The sequence below is a fragment of the Lepisosteus platostomus genome, chromosome 10, assembly GCF_059453375.1.
Source record: "Lepisosteus platostomus isolate fLepPlt1 chromosome 10, fLepPlt1.hap1, whole genome shotgun sequence".
Taxonomy (NCBI): Eukaryota; Metazoa; Chordata; class Actinopteri; order Semionotiformes; family Lepisosteidae; genus Lepisosteus; species Lepisosteus platostomus.
The window spans coordinates 57,742,204-57,763,156 of NC_142620.1; the positions used below are offsets into that span (position 1 = coordinate 57,742,204).

At 39.4% G+C, this 20,953-nt stretch overlaps 3 long non-coding RNA genes across 3 annotated transcripts; all 3 read left to right on the forward strand.

The window, feature by feature from the left end:
- The first annotated feature begins 5,505 nt into the window (after nt 1-5,505).
- LOC148654184 (uncharacterized) lies at nt 5,506-7,189 on the forward strand. Its single transcript, XR_015941559.1, has 3 exons — nt 5,506-5,609; nt 5,747-6,196; nt 6,873-7,189. It is a non-coding gene; the product is annotated as an uncharacterized LOC148654184 (long non-coding RNA).
- A 3,008-nt stretch (nt 7,190-10,197) lies between these two features.
- LOC148654185 (uncharacterized) lies at nt 10,198-11,446 on the forward strand. The gene is made up of 3 exons (XR_015941560.1): nt 10,198-10,341; nt 10,780-10,831; nt 11,185-11,446. It is a non-coding gene; the product is annotated as an uncharacterized LOC148654185 (long non-coding RNA).
- A 7,010-nt stretch (nt 11,447-18,456) lies between these two features.
- On the forward strand, nt 18,457-20,464 carry LOC148654186 (uncharacterized). Its single transcript, XR_015941561.1, has 2 exons — nt 18,457-18,508; nt 20,090-20,464. It is a non-coding gene; the product is annotated as an uncharacterized LOC148654186 (long non-coding RNA).
- The last annotated feature ends 489 nt before the right edge of the window (nt 20,465-20,953 follow it).

Here is a 20,953-nt window from a genome sequence, read left to right on the forward strand (position 1 = left end):
ACTGTCAAGGTTGCTGCTATGTTTGGTTACACAACATGTAATCAGTGAAGTCTTTTTTCTGGTGTTGACTTTATACAGATGCAGCCATTCAAAATGCGCGGTACAAACCCGTACCTCATGCAACTACCCACAAGCCACTGCGGTGTACCAAGGTGCATGATTGGCTGGCCAAAATGACCGACAGGGGTACTCGTGGTGCGTTGGTCGTTAGTGAAAAGATTTAATCATTTAATCTCTTTACTGTGCAAGTTTTAATCCGCTAAGTATTGAATATTTATATGGAATTTTACAACTAAAGGGAAATTTTAGTAGCTGAGCATAAACAGAAGAGGAGCATAACATGTCTGATCATCATAAATGATATTAATTTAGGAACATAAACATATTATGTATATGGTTGGTATTGGTCGTTTAAAGAAAAAATACACACCAGTATTCCACTTTCTTCCTAAACATTTTAAGCTTCAAAGTCTTACATGTGGTTATTTTGGAAACATTTTTACGTGCTCCATCCGACCATATGAAGTTTATATACTTTGTGAAAAGTGATAATGTTTTAACCTTTTCTGTTAATATGATTGTTATCGGAGTAAACAAAAGCATACTTTTAGAATTTGATTAATAGGGAATATAATATGGAATCGCGTATCTAAAGAAATTAATAATGATATAATTAGATTCATATATTGTAGCTCAAACAGTAGTATAAAACTTTCTATGGATATGTGTACTTCAGGTTCAGTGCTTTCTGTGTGACTGTGTCTGTGGCGTGATGGCTTAAGTGACTGATTTATAAGCCTCAGGTCCAGTGTTCTAACCCAGCTATTGTCATGAGCCTTCATTTAACAAATAAACACTTCTTTGAAAAACGAAAATAGCAAATGTTATGGACACTACTGTATATTCACATTTTTTATACTGTTAAATATCACCACTGTTCGAAGCTAAGTCATTTATTAATAACGAATAATTTGAAGCTGCTACTACTGTCGTTATTACTAATAATAAATATTATCGACACTATATTGAATTTGTTGGTCTTTCTAAATATCACAAAACATTCCAAGTTAAGTGATTACCATTTTCCATGAATACTTGCGTTCGTTATCACAGTAACAGAAGCTCATACTTTTCATACTCCTTGATGCAGAGGGCCGGCAACCTTTTAACTGTGACTATATCCACGATATAGCACAGGCCTCGAGTTTCTTATTGCTTTTATAAAACGGTCCCCAAATATGCGAGTGCTGTATAGAATGAAGTTTAATTTAAAAAAAATTATTAAACACGAAAATGTTTAAGATGTTTACGTTCCTTCACCTGAGAATATAGTCCCTCGTTGCTACACAATGCAGAAACACAGTCACAAGTACCATTAGCTAGCAAAGAGGACATTAGCTAGCCAATATGATAAATACAGGGAAAAAAATCAATTGAGAAAAAAAGAGCTGCTGATCTGTTCTACATGCATTTTTAATGTTTAATTAAGAAGAAAAAAACTTAAAGCGTACACAAAGATTCTAAGCTGATCACGAGGAAGAAAGATCACCCATTTTTCACACATTAAAAGTGGTTATTAACTATCGAAACCTGTTTTTATAGCTTTTAAAATCATGTAATGTCTAAGTTAAGCAGGAACACAGCATTATATCTCATTTTTTATTTCTTTTTTAAAAGCTAAAAAAATAATTTGCAGAGCCTAAAGGTGTTTATAATATAAGGACTATCTAAAGAAATAAATAACTATATAATTATATTTATATACTGTCTGGCAGAATAAACTGAAGAGTTAGTTAATGCAACACAGAAGATAGTATTAATAATGTAGTGTTTTCAGGCTCATGCCCTATCAACTGAGGAATTGAACTCAGGCCCCCACTGTCACTTAATAGGGAAACAGCTAGTTGAGCTACAGTGAGACCTGCCCTCAATACTAACAGACCAGGTCACACCTATCCATATGAAAGGCAGTGACGCCACTGTGCTGGCAAGCCCTCAGTCACCTGACCAGTGAATGCACTGCATCAGAGAGAGTCAGTATAGCTTCTGGGAAATACATTTTTCCAGCATCAAAGTTTAACTCGTTCAGAACGCCTGACAAACTCCAAGCGTTTCATTTTGAACTGAAGACCCTCACACCTGAAGAAGGTTTCACAGCCGAAACGTTGCATTTTCTCTCTTCTCTTTTCAGCATGGAATAAACCTATGACTTGTTCCTTTGCAGACTACGCAGGCTAACGCAGCCACCCACCATGAAGTAGTGGCTACAGTGATAATTGAAGTGGATAATGTCATCCCTATTAAACAATGTGCTTATCGTGCAAAACTAAAAACTAAACTGCTAAACTTAAAATTAGGTACAAGAAGAGTTTTATTGGACAATGTTTTGAGGGTCTGGTGGAATTTCTCTGTGAACTGAAGAGTTATAGATGAGACACGTATCACCTCTTTTTACACTTGGAAAAAAGAACATTCCACTCAGTGGGCGATGCATTGTTATCTCAATCACCTGCTAATTCATTTTACACCACGGGAAGGCAGGAGAATGTGATTGTACTGTAGCTGTATGGAATGTGTGTTGTGTTTACAAAATTAAAGTGTTTGAAATGTATAAAAGTTAAAAAAAATTACAGCTTACACAAAGATTCTTAGATGATCACGAGAAAGTGTATTGCAAATCTAATGGTCTAACCCCATTACACCCATTTTGATTAAAATTGCAAACGTGTTTAATTGAATGCCTTTATTGATTCACAATCTGATAATGTAATATAAATCGTTATCTTTGTCTTCTAAGTCCCTTAATTAACTTTAAGCATAGATTTCTCACCATTTAAATTTATTTTTCATACCATTGTTAAACAAAGCAGGAGCGTAATGTACTTCTTCATGGGATCAAAGGTGGAAAGATTAGATTGTAAGGCTAGCTGGTGTCTGTGTGGTTCGGGCCGGCTGGCTGTGCCGAAAAAATAAATAGAACATTAAATAGAACTGGTTTAACAGCTCTTAAGCATACTGTAGTTTTTGTTAACACAACTTTGTCAGTGAAAAGACCGAGGGCACTTTTCCGCCTTCCTACATTCTCAGAGTACAATAGGCGAACCTTCGAATGAAAGACAGTCCCCCTTCCCCCCATGGACAGGTAGACAAATGTTTTCACTGCCTATTATTAGAGGCTGAGGTCCCTCCTAGCTATTCAGAGGGAAAGGCGGTGATGTCACCACGCTGGCAAGCATGCTCTTTAGATACTTTAGATACTTTTCTTTAGATACATGATTCCGTATTATATTCCTTGGTAATCAAATTCTAAAAGTATGCTTTATTTTATGCTGATAACGAGCAAATTCACAGAAAAGGTTAAAACATTATCACTTTTCACAAGGTATATAAACTTAATATGGTCAGAAGGATCACATAAAAAGGTTTCTAAAATAACCATATGTAAGACTTTGATGCTTAAAATGTTTAGGGAGAAAGTGGAATACTGTTGTGTATTTTTTCTTTAAAATACTAATACCGGCCATATACAGTTTGTAATGTAGGGATTTCTATATTTATGTCTTTATTTAGTGGTTAAATTAGTGACAAAGGCTAAACTTTTAGCTTCAGTAATGCGTACACAAGAACAATAGAAGATTTGTTTTAAAAAGAAACACGTCAAAATGTTTCCAAAACATTCACTTGTGATTCTTTAGCTGCTTAGTTACACGATTCCATATTAATATAGCTATCAAGTGAATTTAACTCACTACAACATTTATCTTTTTACATTAACAGCAAATGGTGTTCTTACTACTGTACTGTACGTATTCTTGGAAAATGATCAAATGTTATAACTTTTTTATGAAGTACAGAATATAAGCTTAATGTACTGCATACGGCTGACATTACAGGTTGTGCAAGCTGGCTTACCAGCACGGTGACGTCACCGCCCTTCCCTGTGGATAGTAGAGTCCACAGCCACTGGGTTGAGAGAAGATCTCCCTTTAGCTCAGCTGGGTGGTTCCCTGTGGAGTGATACCAGAGACCTGGGTTTGAGTCCTCAGTGGTGAGGGGCCAGCCTGAGGTGGCAGTGGTGAGGGTGCATACCCCTGTGAACCTGAGAGTGCTCATTAATAATGTTACAACAAGTACATTAAAGCCAGAACCCATGTAAATTAAGAAGTTAAAGACTCTGATACATAAAATATTTATGCATAATTAAAATATTTATGACGAAGGTGGAAGGTTGTGTACTTTTGTCCAACAGCAATCTTGCTTTTATAAAATATATCAACTTTTTAATGTTCAATGATTAACATGCTGTAATATACAGTTTAAAATTAAAATTCTAAAGAGTATACAACTTAAAATCTTAATTAGATAAAGATTGTCCCTTAGCAGTGATCGGGATTTGAAACCGGGTGTTTTCTGGTGACAGCTCAAACGCTGTACATGAGAGGTTAAGCTTTATTAGCTCCACCTGGCGGTGATTCCGGATACTATTATCATAGCTGCGGTATGATGTGATATGACACGTTATGACATGTGATGCAACATGCCCACCGCGTTTTACCACAGCGTACCTCGCTCGTTTTGAATGGCTGCATCTGTATATGTGATATACAGTATGGATACATACACTTTGAACATTTGGAGTTATGTAAAAGACACTTTAAAGATCTTGAATAATTTGAAGTTTGACTTCAAAGTCACTTTTCACCATTTACGGGTTAAGTTGAAGTGATAAAAAGATGGTTTAATCACTAAGAAACTGCAACTTATTGAATAATTTGAGCATATTGCTATTTAATGAGTGTTCTTGTAAGACATTTGGAAATTAATTTGGCTTTGGGATGGAGAGATCAATAGGTTAGCTGGTTAATACTTGTTTGGTCATAGGAAGCAGGTGTGTGTTGTATTAGAAGCAGTGGTGATTTGGTGTTTGCACTTTGAGGAGATGTTAGGATTGGCTCCTGGTGAATTAGCTATTCCCCTGAGGTCATCGTGAGGCTTATATCAAGGCAGCCTGGGAAGCTGGGCTCTGTTTGTTTCTGGCTATAGCAAGAGAAAGGGCTCTTGAGGCTTTGTGGTATTGGGCTGGTGGTTGTTAGTTTTTGGTGTTACTGTGCAAGGTGAGTGGTTTTGCTATGTATTTATTTTTAATCAAGAGAATTTTGGAAGGGTTTTCATATTTTTTTTAAATAACTTTCAGAAATTTAAGTTTGTGAAAGCATAGGGCGAAGTTAAGGTTATTGTGAAATTCCTATTTGCTTTTGGTTGAGACAATTTTAAATTTTCTAACATCTATAGAAATGAGTCTCTTCCTCTACTTGTAGGATTCTGAAGAGTTGTGAAACAGATGATCACAGCTGTGACAGCTGGGTTCCGATTTTAGTGTATGAAACTCTTGTTACTAAATACTGAAACTTTTTTCTCTAGGTCTCAAACCAGCAACAAGAAAGAGGATTTATATCCTGACTGAGCAGTTTCACTAGGATAACAAGGAAGAACCTACTCCCTCTCCTACTCTGTCCAACATGCTGGTGCTTTTGTCTCTGCTGGAGTGTAGAAAGCTGTGGTGCTGCTTGTGTTCTTGGGCTTCCCTCAGTGAACAAGGTGAGCTGAAGGTAAGTAGAGGGGAGATACAGGTCAAGGTTAGTGTGAGGCTTTGAAGGCTGGGATCAGTCTGTACAGCACTTGTGTTGGTCCCCTCTCTGTGGGAGTGGGGTGGTCATCACTGTTTTGCTTCCCTTGTCTCCTTCAGGTGCTGTTCTGAGAAGATCGTGACAATGAGCACAGTCACTGGAGAGAGGATGCTGGTGGAGTAGCCAGTTGAGATCTTGTCAGAACAGTTTGTGGAAACCTTGGGCTTCTGTGCACAGAGCTGCTTCTTTTTATAAGGCTGGTCAGCAGTGGTGTTGATTGTTGTGAGTTAAACTACAGTGCAGTGAACAGAGCTCCCAGTCCCTGGCCATCTGAAAGCACAGTGTGGAATGACAGGCTTGGAGAATTGTTCAGAGGAAGGTCACTGGGTGGCTAAAAGGATACCCACTGTGTGACCTGTTGATGCCCACCTGTAAGTATTGAAGTCTTGTGGTTTCAACAGCTGAAAGTGAAGAGATGCTGCAAGCAGTCCTTGAATTTCCTGGATGCCCATGCTTCTTGGAGCAGTTGCAAAGGTAGTGTCTAGAAGGACACTGTCCCTGGAGAAGAGGTGAATTTCACTCCTGTATCATGTTTTTCACTTGGAGTAGGTTAATTTTCCATATACGTGGCTTTTAATAACCAGTTCATGAGTATTGAGGGCTTTTTACCCATTAGAATAGGCCCAGTGTTAGATTTTGGAAGCTTTTGGTGATTTTCTATCATGTTTGAGTGTTAAATATGAGGTGTAGGCCTTTTTGTGTTTTTTTTTCTCCTGACTTTCTTCTGGGTGCTGCACTTCTACACTGACATGCACTTGACTGGCTGTCATTCTTGCTCTCAAAAAGTGAATTACTGCTTTGTATTTGATTTATTTCATGGGTGCACACATGTAAGTAAATCACTTTGGATACACTGCAGTACAACAGTGAATTGGCACACTGCAGACTCCTTGCTGGTTAAGGCTCTGTGGAGACAGCATGACAGCCAGGTTCTCTTGATGGGTGTTGGCACAGAAACTGCTTCTCACAGGAGGAACTGCACTGGATCCCTCCCCTGTGGCAACAAGCATGGAGTGTGGGGTTTTCTCTTTGCTCTCTGCAGGGTTTTTTCCTGTTGGTTTGTCCTGGATAGGTGCTGCACTGTGAACATTTGTGCAGTTTAGTACAAAACTGGAGCTAGAAGTAAATAATTTTTTACTGTTTCTAAGTGTAGAGGCTCAAAATCTAAATCTTTCTCCACTTCAGGTTCTCTGCTGTTGGAAGGGTTGACCAGGCCTTTGCTCCCAGAGGGATGACCTTTATTTGCCAGGAATAACATGCAGATGTGGCACACTGTAGACTGGGTGCTTTCTCTTCTGTGAAGATCTGCTTGAGGAGTTAAGTGTTCCTAAACCAATACAACAGCCAGGGCACCCAGTCAGTTGCTGAGTGAGTTCTCTACCAACCAGGAAAAGGGACCACGGGAGATCATGTGTGGGGCAGCTTTGGGCTTGACATCACTTAAGCATCTTTTAAAGGTAGGAACAGCTTCCTGTTCTGACTGATGGTCTTTACAGCAGCTTTGTGATGACCGTTTCCAGGAGCACCTGAGCCACCTGGCTGGTTGAGCCAAAGCTGACTGTTCCAGGTAGGAGGGGACCCTGATTTTAAAGCCTTCGTTTAGCGTGCAGCTGCTGGAGTTCTTTGTAGGTTTTCTAGCCTTAATGGCAGTATTCCCCTAGCAGAAGCACTGGTTAATCAGGAAATGAGTGCCAAATATTGGAAGTGTTGTGCAAGCACTGGGAAAAAAATGGCTATGGTCCCCTCTCTTATGGTACCACTGGAAAAGAATCAGCAGTATGTAAGATTTATTTCATGGGTGCACACATGTAACTAAATCTTACATTGACTGAAATTTAGAAGTGAATTAAGTAAATTGTAAAACGGGGGAAACTATGCTCCTGTCTAGTGTAAGGCAGACTTCCTGATTTAACCCAGTGAGACAGTATTTTTCTAATTTCCTGCAATGCTGACTGGAATTGGTTGTGTACTGTGCCTTGTGAGAAGGGAGAGAGCAGTATGAAAACGTGCTTTTTCTGGAGGACTCCCTTGTTCTAGATGTGTAATTGTGCTTTGTTTAGTACTGCATGGTTTGCCATTGGCTCCTGTGTATTGACTTGTGACTGTATAGGATACTATGGTAGTAAACCATTTCTATTTGGTTCAATTTTTAGAACACATTTAAAGGAGCTGAGTAGTGAATGTGAAGCTTAGTTTTACCAAAAGTTTGTATATGTACAAGCTGTAATCTCTCTGATGGTAGAAAACATGATGTGGCTGGAAGGCGTAAATCTATATACAGTGGCCCAGCAATAGGGTTTTAGTGCTATCTGTGCTTTTGTATTTCAATTGTTTAAAATGTTGAAGCTCTAAAACCTTTCCCCTCATGGCGTTCCAGTCAAGGCTGTAGCTGTTAAATAATAAAGATGGTTGGTGTTTTTGGTCTTGTACTGCTATGGAACCCAAATTTGGGGGGGGACGTGAAATGTTCTTTATGTAAAACTGACTGTAAACGTACTGCAGCCTTAGGTGTGTTGACTTTTTTTTTTAAAGTGAATGTCCACCACTTTTTGATGGGATATACAACTTTACAAAATTCTAAGGTCAATTCGCTGTACTGTAAACTTGTTACAACTTTTTTTGTAGAAGTACTGATAGTTTTTAGGTGTACATTAATTGAGCTTGTATGTACCCTAGGTCCACATGGAATACTGTAAATGGAATTAAGAAACATATTTCCTTGGTTATAGGAATGTGGAGAATGTTAAACTTCTGTAAATTGACCTAAAGATCTGAGTATTTGTGGGGAGGGGGAAGCAAAGTTGAAGAATTCTAAAGTCTTGCCTTAGGAAGCTTCCAAGCTGCTGTCAAGAAGAGAAGCAAGAGCATCTATGTCCTGGGTGAGCAGGGCAAGGACTTGGGTTATTGTTTCTGTTTGGGCCAGTAAGAGGCCAGTGGTTAAGGTTAGGATCAGTGATCAGTCAGGATTGGGGGTAGAGTTGAGTTGAACTGTACGTTTTGAGATGGATGCACTGAATTTGAATCTGAACTTAAATCCTTTTTGTTTTGCACTGCATGTGAATTCCAGCAAGCTGGTGACAACTGTCATAATGGAATATTGCAACAGGATCCGGAGGTTCCCTGGAAATCTGCTGTGTCAATGGAACTATAAGGAAGCGGAAGGCTGTGCCTATTTTTCAGCTATTGCCTGAATCACTGACCTTGGCTGCTCTGTGATGGACAGTTTGGAGGAGTGTCTATCCACTTTAGGAGTCCATGATGCCATTCTGCTTGATGGCCCAGCTCTGAGTAAAGGAGGCTAGTTCTGTCCTGAGGCGAGGTGATCCACCTCCTCAAAGTTCTCATCAACCACAACTGTCAAACCTCTGCGTGAGGTGGGAATACTGGTGGTCGATAATCCAATCATCTCACTGCCTGAAGTTCTTGGACCATAGCCTGCATCTTTAATGCTGATCTGCTTATTGCTCTTAACCCAATCAGTGCAACTTTTTGGCCAAGATAAAGGTGAGTTTGAAGGTAAGTAGAGGGGAGGTACAACTCAAACTCTTTTTATGAGGCTGGTCAGTTGTGGTGTTGATTGTGTTTGTAAATGAGACTAGTGCAATGATCGGTGCTTCCCAGTCCCTGGCCATCTGAAAGCACAGTGTGGAGTGACAGGCGTGGAGAATCCTGTTCAGAGGAAGCTCACTGGCTGGCTAAAAGGATACCAGCTGTGTGACCTGTTGATGTCCATTTGTGAGAATTTAAGTCTTCCACTTTGAAGAGTGGAAAGTGAAGAGATGCTGCAAGCTGTCCTTCTTGAAATTCCTGGATGCCCGTGGATCTTGGAGCAGGTACAAAGGTAGTGTCTTTTGACATGGTCCCTGGACCAGAGGTGGGTTTCACTCTTTTCCCATCATGAAAAGGTGCTTTTGGAGAAGGCTGTGTTAAGCTCTTGGACATCTTCAGATGGATAAGGTCATGCTTTAATGTGCTAAATGTTTTTTTTTTCTTTTTGGCTATCTTCTGGGTTTTGTTCCCTGCTTGGGTGAAGCACTCCCACACTGACATGCACTTGACTGGCTGTCATTCTGGCTCAAATACTGAATATGTTTTGTATGTGATTTATTTCATGGGTGCACACATGTAAATAAATCACTTTGGATACACTGCAGTACAACAGTGACTTGGCGCACCAGCAGCCTCCTCCACTGCAGACTTCTTGCTGGTTATGTCTTTGAGGAGACAGCATGTCAGCCAGGTTCTCTTGATTGGTGTTGGACAGGAACTGATTTCCTCACAGGGGAGGAACTGCAATGGATCCCACCCCCTGTGGCACGAGCCCTGGACTGGGAGTTTTCTCTTTGCTCTCTGCAGGGTGTTTTACAGTTGGTCTGTGTTGGACAGATGCTGCACTGTGTCCATGTTGGAAGTAGAAATGCTGGCTTGTCTGTTTCTAACAAGTGCAGAGGAGTTGGTCTAAATTTCTCTCCTTTTCAGGCTCTCTGCTGCCAGAAGGGTTGAACAGGCCTTTGCTCCAGAGGGAGGATCTTTTATCACCAGGAGTGGAGAACAGATGGTGCTGGTCTCTGGGACCTTTCCATGAAGATCTGTTGGAGGAGTGGGGTGCTTGTTCCAAGACAAAGTCAACAGTAACATCAAAGGATCTAGTCAGGTGAGTGGGTCAGGTGAGTCCTTTTCCATCCAGGAAGAGAGATGGGGCATTTTGAGCATAATGAGCACACTGGGTACATGGGGTTTTAATCGGGTACATTTGGGTACTATGGGTATATGTTGGTTTATTTGGGTACATTCAGGTACATTAGTGTAGACTGCATATCACGTTAAATGGGGTACGTTGAGTATATTGGGCAGGCAGCTTTTGGTGTGTGCATGGGAGTTGCAGCATACACTGCAGTACATCCTAAAAACGCCATATATTACTCTTGACTTTTATCATTTTTTACACTTAAAATGGACTTGAAAGACCCTGTTGTCAGAGGAATGTAGGACAATCTGAAAGCCGTGCATTATCTTTAGTTCATTTCACGGAGAATTTAATATTTGAGAATCTTTGATTTTGTAATTTTAACAGTTCTATTTCTTCTCTCAGTGTCCACGCTTTATAAGGCATTGGAAGAGAAGCAAGTGGATCTATGTCCTGGGTAAGCAGGCAAGAACATTCTGGGTTATTTTGTTTGGGTTTGTTGGGGTTGAGGAAAGGGATAAGTTGGTTAGCTGGCTGTTTTGAGAAGGATGAACCTGTAATTTGTAACTTGTGTACTTATGTTTTAAACAAGATAATAGAACTGAAGTTCTCCCCTGTGGTAGGATCCCTGCACCGTGGGTTTTTGCTTTTGCACTCTTCAGGGTGGTTTTCTGTTGGTTTGTCCTGAAAAGGTGTAGCACTGAACATTATGGCGGTTTAGGTCAAAACTGGTGTTGGGAGTGGGAATGTTGGCTGGACCATTTCTGACTAGTGCAGAGGACTCAGTCCAGTTTCTTATTTTTTTTTGAGGTTCTCTGCTGTCTGGGGGATGACCAGGCCTTTGCTGCCAAGGGAGGACGTTCACCAGGACTGGAGCCCAGATGCAGCAGACTGGGTAGTGGGTTCTGTCTGCCAAGATCTGCTTGGGGAATCATGTGCCTGTTCCAATTCCAGAAGCCAATGGACTCATCAGAGGAGCATCAAAGCTGCTTTAGAAGTTCCTAACAACAAAGGCAGAGAAAGGGAGGGAGGTCTTTGGTGGGTTAATTGTGGGCAGGAAAGAGGTTCAGGTGCTATTCATTGTACAACAAGAGCTGCTTGAAGCTCTAAGTGAATCTCTGCACACCTGCCTTGTAATGGCTGTTAGGACCATGGCTTGTAACTTCAGCACCTGAGCCACCTGGCAGGGAGGAGACAAAGTGACTTCTAGTGCTGGAATGGAGAAAGAGTTGGCAGTTGGTAACTTTGTAGTGTTTTGCACATTCTAGGCCATTTGAAAAGCAGAGTTTGAGAGACTCAAAGGTCATGCAATGATTTATTTGCATGGGTGCACACATGTATATAAATCTTGCATTGGCTGTAGAGTAAAACTGAATTGAGCACGTAAGGTAGAAATGAATAAAAGGAAAACTAATGCCATCCACTCACTTGGAAAAGAGGGATTGGTTTAGCTGAGTGCCGCTCTTTTTTGGTACCTGCACAGAAAGCCCTTTGTCATGGGAGGGGATTTCCTACAGAATGAGGTAGGAGAAAGATGGGGGTTGTTTGTTCTGTTTTGTGAGAAGAGATATGTAGTTATGTGGCTTTGTAAATTCTTTGCCAGAAAATGTCCTCATGTATTGAAAATCTATATTTTTGTTGGTGTGGGATGATTTAAAATGACTAAATGTACTGAGTCGGTTTTCTTTTGTTTCTTGTATGCTGATTGTGGTTGTGGTTGTACAAGGTGCTATATTGAGTATATACTGGCACTGGACCTGCTTTTCCCTACATTGTTTTATTTAGGTCACAATCTTTGGGCACATTTATTTAACATTTATTTGGGTACTCTTTGGGTACATTCCTCAGCATAGAGGATGTTTATAAGCAGTTTTAATTTTATTTTTAGTGATCTAAGCATTTGTATACATTCCTGTATTATGAAAACCTGTGGTATTTGTGGAGAAAATAGGTGAGCTTTAAGGTATATATTTTAGAAATTGACGGTGTAAAACACAGAATTGAAATGCAGTTTGTGGTTTTTAAATGTTTTTAAATTGGCCACTGGGTGATTTGTGCATAGTGAAATAGTGTAGAAATGAATATGCACATTTATTCCCATTTGTTTATATGCTGGGGTGGCATTATGCAGGGGTGGGCCCAGTGTGGAGGTGGAGCCCTGGTAGAAGGGTAACCCCTTGTCTTTGTAGTACCAGGTGTCCTGGCTTCCAGCTTATGAGTCCCAGCTGGGCAGGTCCTATAAAGGCACACTGGACATCCTCCGAGAGGAGCAGAGCCACCCCTGGATGATGGTGTTTTTGCACCATCAGTCCTGCTGAGGATTGTACCTGTCTTAGGTTTTCATCTTCTGTTTTGCCTGTCCCTTTATGCCCTTTCACAGGGGCAGGCAAACGCATGCACCTTTTTATGCACTAACTTGTTATGCACAGACTGGTCCCCACTGAATAGCAACTATCCAGTCTGGTGACTGCTGTGATAGCAGTTTTTTCCCCAAGCTGGACCCCATTAGATAGGTTAAGCCCAGCTTGTAGGTAACATGGCAGTCACTTACTTTATTTTCTCACTTTTTGTATTGTTTTTGATCCCAGCTAACCTCACACTGGTGCTTCTGTCTCCTCAGCTGGGGTGTTGACTTTTTACTGGTGCTGTCCGTGGTGCCTCCCACTATACACTTTCATTTAAGAGTAATTGCTGTATAATTTCAGTTTTCCATTCCATTTCAAGTGAAAATGTCTGAAAAGCAGTTTACTTAAGTATGTTGTGTAGTATATCAGGTTTATTGTATTTGCGGTGAATTGGGCTGGTGGCATTACTAAATCTCTTAATGTAACAGTTGATGTCTTTTAAAGGGGTACAAAAGTGTGGGACTGAGATAGTACAAGTACTGCTACAGATCAAGCCATTTCATACTGCATAGATTGAGACTGCATTGCAAAGAAAAGTGCTATTTTTGTAACACCTTGTTTGTGAAATATTTATGTAATTAGTTAGTGTGAAATTGTTATAGCTGCAGCAGTTTAAGATTACAGAGTAGACCAACAGCAGGAATATAATAGTTTATTTATGAAAAAAGGAGTTGTCAGAATTGTATTGAGTTCTGTAGAGGTTGCAGTTTGGGGTAGAGACAACTGTTAGCCATGCTGGCAGTACAAAGGGTTAAATTCAAAAGAGGTTAATGGTCTAGAAAATGTAAGTGTTACACAGTTTTAAACTGTAATTAGATTGTTTGGTTAGTGAGGTCTGGTTTAAATGACTGATAACTGCCAACTAGGAGGTATAAATCCATTTACAATGGTTTACCCATACAGCTCACTGCACTGATGATGGGTGGGATGCCAGTCCATTCCTCAGGTCTAATCATGCCAAAATGCAATTAACCCACCTCCATGCTCCTGGACTGCTTCTGAACTAGTTTTCATAAATAAAATGTAATGTGTAGAAAAATAAACTGGTGACACAAGGACCATGTGTAAGGAGTGTTTATTTTTATGAGCACAGGGTGGACGAGTCATTGACAACCACAATGATGTCCTGGAGAGGAGCAAGAATGTGCACATTGACTTTAGCAATGATATGTATCATTCATAGGGTAAATAAAAATAGTCGGGTTTAACATGAGTAATTATCATGTCAAACTGTTGGGTTGCTAGTTGATTCACAGCAGCCTTTTATTCGTCATTTTTAAAAGAATCCAGGGTGTTCAGCTCAAGGATTTGCCTTGTAGTGTTTTCCAGACCATCACGGCAGTTGTGACATGTCTCCCATTCTTGCCTCCAAAGTCCTCCAGATTAACAAACAATAGGTACGTGAATCTTATTTTGAAGGGGGTGAGAGGAAATTATATGAAAAGGTCAGATCCAGATCCAGCTTTAAGTTCAACTGCTTTTAGATGTAATTAAATTGAAGGAAACTGTGACATGCTATGTTCTGAAAGATTTTAAATGTCACTCTAGTTGTGCCATACTCATATGAGCCATAGGAGATTAGTAGTTATTGTACTTATCAAGGTTTTGTTGATTTATTATGCTTCTGTTTTTGGTACGGTAGCTAAAGTGCTCAGTTAATTCAAACTATTAGGGCTTAGGGGTCTTTTTCTCCAATCCCAGAGGTTAAAGTGTGTATTGGTTCAGTCTGTGCTGGACTATAATGTAGTCCATTTCATTAGTTAAATTCCAGTTTTTCAAGTATCATATCTTGTTTTTCTTATAACCTTTTAAAGTTAATTACATTATAATAATTGCTTACACTTATATAGTGATTTTCTGGACACTCCACTCAAAGTGCTTTACAGGCAATGGGGAGTCCCCTCCATCACCACCAATGTGCAGCCTTACCTGCATGATGCAAACGCAGCCATAGTGTGTCAGAACTCTCACCACACACCAGCTCTCACTGTGGAAGAGAACAGAGTGATGGAGCCAGCTCAGAGATGGGGTTATTAGGAGTACATGATCAGTAAGGGCCAATGGGAAAATAGACCAGGACACCAGGGTAATACCCCTACTCTTTTTGAGAAATGCCCTGGGAGTTTTTATGACCACAGGATCTCAGTTTTACTTTTCATGTGAAGGACTGTGCCTTTTTACAGTGTAGTGTCCCCTTCACATTAGGACCCACCTAGACTGAAAGGTGAGTGCCCCCTGCAAGCCCAAATAACAGCTCTTCCAGCAGCAACCTTAGTTTTTCCCAGGAGGTCTCCAATTCAGGTATTGACCAGGCTCACGTCTGCTTAGCTTTAGTGGGCTACCATCTGGGACCTGCAGGGTGATATGGCTGCTGGCAAGATAATGAAATAGGTCCTCTTAATTAATATGGAGCTGTTTGGAAGTTTCCACAAATTATAAAGTCAGTAGAAACTTTAACAAGTATGAGTAGGCTATTACAAAAAAGGTAGTAGATTGGGTTCTTAAATATCAATCTAAAAGTAAAAGTACTTTTCTCAACAAAAGTTTTGTAGGAGCAGCCAAGTGAATTTAATCTAAGCACTCCTTTTCTAAAATAAAGTTTGTAAGAAAAAACATGGGACTAACTAGCAAATGAAAGATTTGTCCCAAAACCAGTAAAGAAACAGTACTCACCACTCTCCTCAGCTCCTGGACTCTTGAATGAAAACAGAGGCACAGGGAGTCTGCTCTTTTATCCTCTGAGCTGGGGTGGCTCCTCCCCCTCAGAATATACCAAGTCCAGTGAGGGGTAAAACCTTCATAGCTGACACCTATAGTGAATAGCTGAAAACAAGATTAAATTAACAAGCTTAGAGCCAGCAGCCATATCACCCTGCAACCTGCAACTGGGAACCCACTGAAGCTAAGCAGGTGTGAGCATGGTCAGTACCTGGATGAGAGACCTCCTGGGCAAAACTAAGGTTGCTGCTGAAAGAGGTGTTAGTGGGGCCAGCAGGTGGTGCTCACCCTGTGGTCCATGTGGGTCCTAATGCCTCAGTATAGTGATGGGGACACTATACTGTAAACAGGTGCTGTCCTTCGCATGAGATGTAAAACCGAGGTCCTGACTCTCTGTGGTCATTAAAAATCCCATGGTGTTTCTTGTAAAGAGTAGAGGTGTAACCCCAGTGTCCTAGCCACATTTCCCATTGGTCCTTACCAATCATGGCCTCCTAATAATCCCTATCTATGAATTGGCTTCATCACTCTGCTCTCCTCTCCACTGAGAACTGGTGTGTGGGGAGCGGACTGGTGCATCATCCAGGTGGGTGCTGCACATTGGTGGTGGTGGAGGGGATCCCCATTACCCGTAAAGTGCTTTGAGTGGAGTGTCCAGAAAAGTGCTATATAAGTGTAAGCAATCATTATTATAAATCAAAAGATATTCAAACTCAATATAATAGGTCTATTCATTTGAAGATGGATTCTAAATTTATCATTTTTTGGGTTAAATAAAGTGCAACTGATTGAATCTTATGAGTGGGATGCTATTCATTGATTCTTCCTGTTTTCACTTTTGAGCTTCTCTGTGTTTGGTGATCAAGAGATTTATACAGAAATAAGCATTCAAAGTGCATGTTTAAATATTAATATGGAATTTTACAGCTAAAGGGAAATTTTGGTAGCTGAGCATAAAAATAACAGGAGCATAATGTCCTTCAAGATCATATTATCATAAAAGATATTAATATAGGAATATAAACATTATATTTAATGTCCATGGCTGATAGTGGTAGCTTAAATAAACAGTACACAACAATTTTCCACTTTACAAACATTTTATGCATCAGTCTTTAACTATGTCACTTACTGTAGTTATTTTGGAAAAGTTGTGATGTGCTCTTTCTGACTATATTTGTAGTTTAAAATACTATTTTAATATATAATTATATATATTTTCTATGAATCCTTGCTGTTTTTATGCCAGTAAAAAAGTGTACTTTTTAGAATCTGCTTAGTAGGGAATATAATATGGAATCATGTAGTAAAAGAAATTAGTAATGATATTAATAGATCAAAATATGATATATTTATATAACTGATGGTATAACCGCAGTCCACTTCTTTGTAATTTTTTTTCTGACTCGTTCACTCTTGATTCCTTTCGGTACATTTTGACCTGTCTGTTTCAGCAATGGTTGCAAGTGCTCTGTTGGTGTAGTGCGTTTGGGGGGTGGGTTCCTCTCTGGGAGATCTGGGTTCAGTTCCTGCTTAGGGCACATGTTTTTTTTCTAATAAACAGTCTCATTAAAAAGTAAATAGTAGGTACACTATATTTTTATATATCTGCAAAAAAAGACACACCATGTTCAAACCACAAGCATGTTAAAAATAGGTTTAGATAGTAAAAATTCTTGATGCATGAAATAGGGTAGAGCGTGCTACATTACGGTCCATGAGCAGTCTTTTGGGGGCTGGTTAGCTCAATTAGTAAGCATGTGGTGCTGATAACACCAAGGTTGTGGGTTCAATCCCCATATGAGCCAGGAAGTCCCCTTTTCCTTGGGGCAGTGTAGTGGCTCTGTGGCTGGCAGAGGAGTCCTATGCCATTGGGCTCCTGAGTGAACCCCCAACTGCTCTGGGGACACTGTAAAAATGGCTGACCCTGTGCTCTGACCCCCAGCTGCTCTCCCTGTCTGTGTGTCTCGTGGAGAGCAAGTTGGGGTCTATGAAAAGACAAATTCCTAATATCAAAAAATCATATATGGCCAATGCGGTGATTTTATCTATTTTCCATTACCTCAATGGGGACACTAAAAGTTTTAATAATTAAATGTCAAATTGTTTCCAAAACATCACAGTTCCATTTTAAAATTATTATCAAGTGGTATTAATTCAGTACCACTTTTTTATAATAACAGGAAGTGGTGTTTTTACTATACATTCTTAGAAAAGGATAAAACATTATGATGTTTTATGAAGTACAGTATATAAACTTTATAATGGTAGAAGCAACATGTTTAAACTTTTCCATAATCCATTGTAAGTCACCAAGTTAAAGATTTTGATGCATAAAAATATGTATGAAGGTGGAATACTGTTGTGTACATTTTATTATTTAGCTTCCACTACCATCTATTGTGTGTACATTATTTATATATTACATTATGCTTCTGTTTTTAATTTACAGTATATTATTAAACATTTTTATATTTCCAACTGAGAAATCTTGTTTTTATTAAATCTACCTACTTTTTAAGTACTTTAATATTTAACACGCTGTCATACACAGTATACAATTTGATTTCTATTACTGAAAAAAGATTGAACATCCCCTTTGAATGGGATTCAAAATTAGACATTTTCTGGTGACTGTCCAAATGTTCCACAAAGTAGTGTAGTCCCACAACTAAGTATCTGTAAAAAGTTTTGGTACCCAGCAGATCCTGAACCTCTTAAGTACCCTTGCATTGTCACCCATGCATTCTGAATGGCTGGATCTGTAGATGGGCTGGCTAATACTTAGTCATTGGAAACTGGTGTGTCGCATTATAAACAATATGGTATTGTTAATTGACCATTTCGAGGAGATGTTGGGATAGGTTCTTGCTGAATTAGCCACACCTCTGAGTTAATCATGAGGGTTTTAAAGACACAGCATTGGGATCAGTAGTCATTCTGTTTCTGGCTCCTGCTAGGGTAGGAGCTCTTGGCTTGCAGATGTGGTGGCCTGAAGACTGCGGAGAAAGGTGAGTGGTTTTGATGTGTTTGGGTAGTAATTTGAAAAAGTTTGAAGGTTGAAGGTGTTTAGAATATTTGTGCACTGTGAGTTTGAGAAGGTTTTTGGTATGTGTCTGGTGGAAAGGTGGCATATTCAGTTGAAACTTAACTTTCTTCTAAAGACTGTCCAAATGTTCCACAAAGTAGTGTAGTCCCACAACTGAGTATTTGTAAAAACTTGTGGTACCCAGCAGATCCTGATCCTCTAAGTAACCCCCAGCATTATCACCCGTGCATTCTGAATGGCTGGATCTGTAGATGGGCTGGCTAATACTTGTTTAGTTATTGGAAACAGGTGTGTGTTGCATTATAAACAATAGGGGTTTGCAAATTGACCATTTCAAGGAGATGTTGGGATAGGTTCTTGGTGAATTGGCCACACCTCTGAGTTAATCATGAGGGTTTTAAAGACACAGTCTGGGGGCTGGTAGTCATTCTGTTTCCGGCTCCTGTAAGGGTAGGAGCTCTTGGCTTGCAGCTGTGATGTCCTGAAGGTGGGTGGTTTTGATGTGTTTGTTGGTTTTGGGTTGTAATTTGAAAAACAATTTGAAGGTGTTTAGAATATTTAATGTGAGTTTGGGAAAGATTTTGGTATGTGTTGGGTGGAAAGGTAGCATATTCAGTTGAAACTAAACTTTCTTTGAAATCTGGATTTTTTTTCATCTTTTAATTGAAATGTTTTCACCTATGGGTTATCTTCAATAAGATGACCTTTGTAAATGGCTTTCCAAAGGCTGGTAGATGAGGATTTAAACCTCTCGGGACCTGAATTTGTTAATTTTCCTTGCTTTTTGTAAGCATTCAAAGAAATAAGACAATACAATCCTGGATGAGTGCTTTCACAAGGATGGCAGGTAAGAGAATACACATTTTAGGGGTTGACAAGAAGGTAGTATTTTTAGATCATGGTCAGTGTTCTGGGAAGATTTGAGTTGGAGAAATTGAGATGTATGTTTGGGGTGTGTAACTGATTATTGTTGTATATCTAAAGTAATTTTTGATGGCAAGTTGACATTTGGAATAATTACATGATGGTTTTTCCTTTCAGATGGGAGAAGAATGAGGAATTAAAGGGTTAGGGACTAATTTGGTCAAATGTTTTTAGTTATGTCTGGCATTTAAAGCTTGTTGAATTGTGAATATTGTACTGGAGGTAAAGTATGTTGTTGGTGGTATGTTTTTTTTCATACAATGTAAAACTGAAGTTGGAGCATTTCTTTCTCTTTGATTGTGGAGGTAGTTTAGTTGTTTCTTAATGGGGAAACTGCACAATTACCTTTTTTTTTGCAAGGGGTATTCTGTGGGAAGGGAGGTCTTGGTTTTGGGGGAGGTTTTGTTATGAATTGAAGTATTTTATTTTGATGTTTAATATAAATGTAAACTCATCTTTAAGTTGTTTTTTTTTTCTACTTTGGTCATTTTGTGGGAGGTGGTGGCCAGATCTTTGTTTCATTGGGTACCTGTATGTCTGCATCTGGTGCAGATGTGGGAGACGGTGTCCATCTTCCAAGAGAGGTGTTTGTAGTGTGAGATTTTTATTTCCTGACCAGAATTGGAACAGAAGGTGAAAATGGTGTGCATCTTGAAGAGGCCTCATCAGGAGCAGCTTTTGAGTGGACCTTTTACCTCTGCCAGTGTTTCAACTTTAGACTTTTTCTACAACCAAATCATGTCTGGATGGAGTTGAGGAGCCTGTCTGAAGTAGTAATGGACTTTTAAAAGAAGTAAATAGTTGTGGTATGTTAAGTAAACTTGTTCTGTGTATTATTTTGAGTAAGTGAATGTGGAATCATTGTAGCTTGTAATGTGGTGTTTTCTTGGATTGTAAAGAACCTGATTATGATGGGGAAAAATGGTTTGTAAATTGTTTTGTATTGTTAAGGGCAATGTCCCTAACTGTAAACTTTGTTTTTAATTAATTGTAATGCAATGTCCTTGAAATTGTTTAATGCTCACTGAATGTTATATTGCCAATTGTCATGATGTAGTATTGTAATTTGAGCACAATAAAGTTTCTGGGAGTGCTCTTTGAGGATTTGTATTGATGACAGGAAAACAATGTGGGTATGTTTGTTATACAATGTTGTTGATTTAAGCTGTACTGTATTTTTAGTGATTTGAGAAATCATCCTTTGTGTGTTTTTATTTTCAAATGAGCTAGAATGCATGTTCTTTCTTTAAAGAGCAGTGTTTGATTGTTTAGGTTTTGTTGAAAGTATGTAAATTGTAATGTTTAACACCCTTTCATAGCTTGAAGAGGCAGATGGTAAGTACCTTTTTGTGTGTGTGTGTGTGTGGGGGGGGTTAGGGATAGCTTTTAGCTCAGTTTTAGCTTGCTGTTGTTAGCTTGTTATGGGTTAACTTTGCTTCTAACCCTAGAACCATACCACCATGTTCTGTGCATTGTTTTGAGC